An 8,100-nucleotide genomic window follows, 5' to 3' on the forward strand; every position below is an offset into this window, starting at 1 on the left:
TTATAATATATGATCAATTAGTTTTTTAAATCATGTATAATATAAGTGAATAAAATCTATATCTTGGAAATATATATTTAATATAAGAAAAATGACCTTGAATCATATGAGACAAAGTTGTTTTCATGAAACACGATTTTTACACTTGAAACTTCACAACAAAATGTTTGTTTAAGGTAAAAAAAAAAGTCGAACCTTCACAGGAAAGACACTGTGAAGGTTATCTTCACAGTGTTTTGCTGTGAAGTTTTAATTGTAACAAATGATGGAATGCAAAATAGGAATGTAGAAAGAAAGTAATGGGGTGTTTGGTTATAGGTATTAAGCAACAAACAGTAATCAATGTAATGAAAATAAAATAACTGTTTGGTATTATATAATATAATGGGTTCATTCCCACAGAAGTCCAATTTTCCATTCCAGATTAACATGGAGGAAATGCAAATTCATTCTCATTTTCATTTCCTGTTATTTTCATTCCTCAGCATGAACCAAACTGTCAATAATTATGTTTGTATGATACATTTCCATATTTGGAATCTTGAGGGGTTTTCTTTGTTGTACCTATCATAATGATTTCTCTTTATTCCTTCAAATCTTGTGTTTGACAAAAATATAAATTATATAGTAAGATTATATTCTTTTATGTCATTTCACATTTCATATTTTATATTTAATTTATGTTTTATTAAATGGTTTTACTTTATTTATAATAATTTAAAGATTGATTGTTATATTTAAAGGGTGTTTGGTTTAAGATATTAAACAGTAATCAATGAGAATAAAAATAAAAGAAACTGTATAGTTTTTTTTATAATATAATGGGTTCATTCATCCAGAAACCCAAAATTTCATTCCTAGTAAAATTGGAGGGAATGAAAAATCATTTCCATTATCATTCCTTGTCATTTTCATTTTTATTCATAAGTATGAATCAAACAGACCTAGGCATGGCAACGGGGCGGGGATGGAGCGGGTTTTGTAATCCCCGGCCCCGGTTCCCAGCAGTTACGGGGATTAACATCCCATCTTCGGTCAAACCTCATGACGAATATCCGTTAGTTTGAGTCTATCGGGAATCCCCGACCCTGACCCGTTTGAGTAAGATCTCCGGCCCCGGTTTGAGTCTACAAGGGATCCTCGGCCACAGCCCCACGACCCGTTTTAGTGGGGAATCCCCGTCCCCGTTCAGGTCGGGTGAGGTGGGTTCCCCACCAGGTTGGGACAAATCACCATCCTTGAACAAACCCTTATATATCATCAAATCAAACAGTTATTGAAAACTTGTTAATGAACGATAAAATTACAGTTATGATCTTTGCAGCTAGAAAATCTAGGATAAATTGAACAAAATCAGAACATATTTTGTTCTAATTTTTTTTCAAAGACATATTTTCAAAAACGTCAAAAGAAAGTGCAGTGTCTTTTATGTAATCAAGAAAACATACAGTGAATTTGTAAAAAAAAAAAAAAGGACAACGTATTATAACTCTGTAAACATAAACTTCTTAATTTATTCAAATTCGTAATTATTTTTGTCAATTTAAATCATACCCAGTAATTTACCTATATTTTAAATATTAACCATATATATAACCAAAACTTGCCCTAATTAATTACGTAATCTATATACCTCAGGTTTTGACGATAGAAAACAATCTCCTTTTTAAACTCAGTATTATTTGAACTGATCTTCCAACACGTACATGTTGGTTTGCATGAGGTATCCCTGCAGGATGTTAAATCGAGAGATAAAGCGTCGTACACATGCATCTTTATTAGTCAAAACTTACATGATCAGAGGTCTCGGTTGACAGACTTTCAAGTAATCCATAAAATGTTATTATGGCATGTGTGAGTTAGCATGGTTGTATGCTAGAGATTCCGACTTTTGCGATTCATTTCAACAAGTTCCTTTTTCTCTTTCAAGCTATTAAAGGAAACCGACGCATGGCTGTTTATAGTGGCTTCAGTACAAGTGTGAGTCATTTCAATCGGTTAACAACGAGAAGACTTTAGCAACCCAAGTCCTGTATTTTGACTACCCACTACTGATTCAAAAGAAGTGGACACCATCAATCCACTTGTTGTTTCGACCTCAGCAACCACCACAAACCAAATCGTCAACACCCAGATTAGACCCTTGATGAAAAATCAAACATTCTCCAAAATATGTACATGTATGTGATCCCATCGTACACGTTGTCTGCATATGAAGACACGAATCGGTGAGGCCTAATTACCAAGTGTAATCCCAATTGATTAAAACGTGTTTACCTGATAAATATAGTATCAACACGATGAAAATCTAGGTATCTTATTATGTACGACAACGAAATCTAACTTATCAGTTACATATCTGATCTAATTTATGAAGTGAAAGTTACGATGAAATAGCGAAATGACACTATAAAGACACCAAATCCAAAATAAAAACGCCACCTTTTGAAAATCTCGTGATTTAATCCATACCCATCAGATAACTTTCCTTATCTAGCCATAAAAATACATTCTCTTACTAACCAAAGTTACAATAATTTTCTTAAAGAATATAAATGGCTAACTAAACTACAAGGATGATGTCTGATTGGTTTGAGTTTGGGCTCCAAAGGTCAAAAGTGTCTGGAGGTCTAGGTTCAAATCCAAGGAGGAATAAAAATCTCCTTGTGGTCACGAATGTTCAAATGCTGTGACTCTAGACTATCCACAAGACAGGTGGTCGCCCTAAGATTCACATAGTGAGTTAGATATCCAGGTTAATAAAAAAAATGACTAACTAATAATTATATAAGCTTCTTTCAAGTGTACTTTAAATCCTATATTGCAAAATTGATTTATGAGATGATTATTATTGAGAAAATAAATAAAAATCAGAACTAATTTAAATTAAAACTTATGATTGACATGCACACCCCATCCATGATGAAGAAATCTTGATACAATTCCCACTCTATAATGAGAGATAGAGGGGTGGGTTATTATACAACTTTGTTATATTTATACAACTCAATCCCAACCGTCCATTTAATTTGATGAATATGTGATTTCATGGAAGTTTTGATTGTTTCCTAATATAAAGTATTGATCATAATTAATGAACCCTATTCATCTTACATAAATATTCAAATCATAATAAATGATCTCATATCATTTCTATAAATATCTCAATTAATTGGATTGCATTGGTTGTATAAATAAACATGATTGTATTTTAAAATATACCCTAAATATGTATGTATGTGTGTGTATGTATATGTGTGTGTATATGTATGTATGTATTATATTAAGTGGCCCATTAATTAATCAAAAGATAATGTCGATGCAATGAACATTTTGGTCACTTCTAAGCCAAAAGGTTTTCTAGTGCCATTCCTTGACTTTTTTTCTTTCTAAAATGATGTTTATGTTAGATTTTGATAACTTTTATTATCAATATAGAATGAGGAGTCATTTACCAAAGGCTTATTCGGGTAGTATTTTTCAAGTAATATTATTTTACCAGATGAATATGTTAAGGACCATGAATCTTACCCGGCAAGAACAAAGACAATGACCAAGAATCTTACCCGGTAAGTAAGAGGGACGACTCTTACCACAGTTAGCACTTACCGGGTAAATTATTGCATTCAAATGAATTTTGATGAACAAAATCTTACCCAGTAAGTAAGTAACAATGTTGAATTTTGGCAGTAAACGATCCCTTAGAATACCATACAAAGTGTCATTTAGATGAGTTTATATTTAACATCTTATATAGGTTTATATTTTTATAAAAGTTATGAGATGCATATAACCTTTTAAAATTGTGGCATGTGTGTTTGACAGATCAAGTTGATATATATGTATATACGGAAAATGCAACAAATAAACTCACACACCCTCCTCACATTTGGTGAGATTTGAAACCCTAACCTCTAAGAGGCCAAAGACTACGATACCGCTAAACCAAAGGCCCTTTAATATCAAGTTGATATATTTACAGGTGAACTACTATGTTTGGTTTACAACTTTGAATACATAATAACCTAATCAATACAAGCTTAAGGAAGCATGTTATGAACGTTACAATGCTCGTAACGTGTACGCTTTCGGTTTTTAAAGTTCAGCAACAAACGTACGTGTAAAGACACGTTTTTTAGATGATAGAATTGTTTACAAGAGTTTATGTATGAAAGAAAAGCCATATTCCGAAAAACCAGAGTATCTATTTCGAGTGTTGTAAGATTTTTCATTGTTATTAGTTTCACAATGAAAAGATAGGTTCTTAATGTTTTTTAGTGGACAGGAGAATATCATTTGTATATAAATGTTTATGGTATATAATTCTCGCAAATATGACCGAAAAAACGGTATTAGAGAATAAGGTGTCAGCTTTTGTATATTTCACATCAGAAGGTCATGTTATGGTAATTAAAAACTAAGAAAACTATGCTCTTAAAGGACTCTTTAGGGTACTTTTTTATCAACTTGGTGTGTGTATTTTGGTGCAAAATTGGGAAAAGGAATCTCCCATTTCTTTCATTTACTAATTTGGCAAAATGCAATTGTCTTTTTATATGCTTTGGCATGTGGGTTTCTAATCATATGGGTTTTAGTGCTTTCTTGTCGAATGATGAAACCCAAGTTTCTATTATCTAAACTGATAATCCTCAGAAACCTTTTCAAGTTAATGCCTAAAAACGGCTTTGACAAAGAGATCAAGACAAGATTAGAAAACAAAAACGGATTGAGACAAACACCCAAAAGGCAAATCACTGTATCCAACAGTAATATCAAGCAAATCACTGTATCCAACAGTAGTATCAACCTTGAACTAAATCTTTAAACAGGGTTGATTGATGATTAGTTCAGTGGGTGGAGGAGTCGACTCATGTTTCTTGTTCTCAAATAATGTGAGGAAGGTTATCTTTCTTGATCGAACATGTAATCTATGCCACAAATGCATCATTCTTTAACTCGATTAACGTGGGATTGATGAGTCATAGGAGATCAGATTTTACTAGTTCGTGGTTTGTATGGTAATGGGGTGATTTGACAAAAGCATTTGGTTTTTGTTAGGGAGCTTAGGGTTAGGGTTATTAGCTTCCTCTTTTCTCACCTAATCATATGAAGTTGAGTGATTTCATGTCTCACATTTGATCAATCAAATCATATAAAGAAATAAGATGACAATGAATGAAATAGGAGAAGTGACACCCAAAAGGTAACCAACCTAAATTTTCCATCCCATTCCAATGCACCTAAGCAATTATTGTTTTAAATTCAATATAATATAATATATTTAGTTGTTATATATATGTATATATGTATATATATATATATATATGTATATGTATATATATATATATATATATATATCCCTATTCGAAGAAGAGCTGATTGGTTTGTGGTAACCATGAGATCCAATCTCAACCACAAATCAATGGTTAAATTAGAAATTTAATAATTTTGGTAATTTTAAATTAAAATATTAATTAAGGGCATTTTAGTCATTCTAGATTTCTTCTCTCTCCTCTCAACTCTCTACGTCAAACACCTCTTTTCGACAAACACTATATCAACACATGATGCACACTGTAATACGCTACATAAAATAACGGAAAAACACAGTGTGATACACTTGGTAAAGAAAACATTACCTGATATATTGTGTTATACTTCGTAAAACAACAAAAATATATTGTGATACACTTCGTATAACGACAAAAATACATTGTGATACTCACTATGATACCAGATATGGTTAATGAATGCAGCTGTGATACCACTATGTTACCACTGTGATACCCAATAAGTTTTAACAGTAAAGAATTATATATTTATTTTCTCAATTGTAACTTCATAAAAAGAAACTTCCATTATTTGTTTGATCAATAAGGAAACAATATCAATCTCTTTGATTGATAACCGTTAAGAAACCTTTTTTTCTTAATTAAGGTAATACAATTAATATAATAAAATGATTGACTCATACTGAACCTCACAGTTACCACAAACTAACTAGTTCTCATTTGAGTAGGCTCACACACACACACACACACACACACATATATATATATATATATATAAATATAATTGGGTCTGTGAGAAATCAAATTTTGATGAAAATCATGCAAAACACTTTGTTACCGAAAGTTTACATAAGTTAACACGTTAATATACATTAAAACATGTTAACGTCTTTTTATAAATTCTTTATGTTTTTTTTTCGCAAATTCTGATTTCTCATATGAATTTAATGTGATATATATATATATATATATATATATATAATATTAAAATGAAGTTTTGTTTGATTTTGATCTTTTCTCTTGTGTTCTTATCAAGATAATTGTAAATTACACTTTTGGTCCTTGTGATTATCATTCAATATCAGGTCTTGTTTCTATTTTGAAATAATTACATTTTTGTTATACTTTTAGTACTTCAAATTATTTTTTATTAAAAAGTCAGTTAACTCATGAGTATTTTTGTTTTTTAATCATGTATCTTATTTTAAGTTATATATATGTATATGTATGTATATTATTAATATTTGATTTATAAGACTGCCCTCGGTTCTCTTCTCGTGCACGTGATCGCCACCCCTTCTCCTTACGGCCACCATCGTGATCAACAACCTCCAACCATCAATCTCCCCCCCCCCCCTTTTTCACCGACACTTGTCAGCCGCTCTCATAACCTCCAGGAGTCCTTGTGGTTTTTTTCTCTGAGTCCCCTCTTCCTATAGCATTTACTTCTTCCCGCACCCCGCCATCCTCCGACCACACTTGGTTCAAACATCTCCATTGGTTCAAACTATCCGACAACACTCAATGACTATATGCTTCCCCTTTTCGAGTAGTGACTCTAGATCTCGATTTCGTCTCTATCAGTTTGTACATCTCCATCCTTCGAAGAATATCTGCGGACAGTTTTTGTCAAATATCTGCGGTTAGTTACATGAATTCAAATATCTGCGGACAGTTTTTGTCAAATACTTTATAATTTAGTATAGATTAATAAAAAATAATTATTAAAAATTTATATAAATTTAAACATTGTATTAGTTGTTTTAAAAAAATGCAAGTTTTGATTTTTGAATTATTTAAAATATGAATATTGTTAAAAAAAATCTTTTAGATCATAGAGAAATAGGTTTGGAGCTGTTGCAGGAGGTGATATGCTTCATACTAGGTGAAACGGTTGACGAAGTGTTTGTGATTTTAGTGTCGTCAAGTCATTTAGTATGATCGGGATTAATGTGAGACAAGCCGAAATTAGACTTAGATATAATTCGAGTCTGGATGTGCGGAGTACACGCTCGGATAAGTTAACTTGATCTCGGGAATGTGGGGGTCCAGGGGCAGCGCCCCTTGTGGGGTTCCAAGGGGCAGCGTCCTTGGTGGCGTACATAAACAAGCAAGGAATTTTGTGTTCATGATCTTGGATTTTGACTGAAATCCAGATCGTTGTTTTGGGATTATCCCAAATCTGATTTCGTGATACCCCTAGGCAATAGGGTCGAAATCACATATTTTGGAAAGTGTTTTATGCACGATCCTTGAATTATCTAAGTATTTTTGATATTCTGTTTCCAAAATCTAACACGCATGACGAGGATGTATTATGGGCTTACTGGAGACGAGAAAGAGGAGGGAACATGTCATTTTATACACGAGAGCTGAATGACCCTGTTAAGCAGTACAATTTTTTTTTGATTAACCTGGATATCCAACCCGCTATGCGAGCCGACTAATCCCAGGCGACCACCTGCTTTGCAGATAGCCCGGAATCACCGCACTTGAACCTCCGTGGCCACAAGGGGATTTTTATTCATCATTGGATTTGAACCTCGGAACTCCTGGTACTTTTGACCTTTGGAGTCAATCTCAAACCAATTAGACACCACCCTTGTGGTTCAAAATTTTTATATGTAACTTAATTAAACGTTGCATTTGTTTAAAAAGATGGCGATGATGACTCTAACTTGAGGAGATAATCATTCCATATCTCAAAATACGGAAAGAAGTTGTACTTTTTTATGTCACGGTCAACAAATCTTCTACCGAAAAACCATTACAACTTCAAAAGTTTGATAAGATAAAAAAAAGTCATTAT

This window comes from Cynara cardunculus (genome assembly GCF_001531365.2).
Source record: "Cynara cardunculus var. scolymus isolate 2C chromosome LG 2, CcrdV1, whole genome shotgun sequence".
In the NCBI taxonomy this organism is placed as follows: Eukaryota; Viridiplantae; Streptophyta; class Magnoliopsida; order Asterales; family Asteraceae; genus Cynara; species Cynara cardunculus.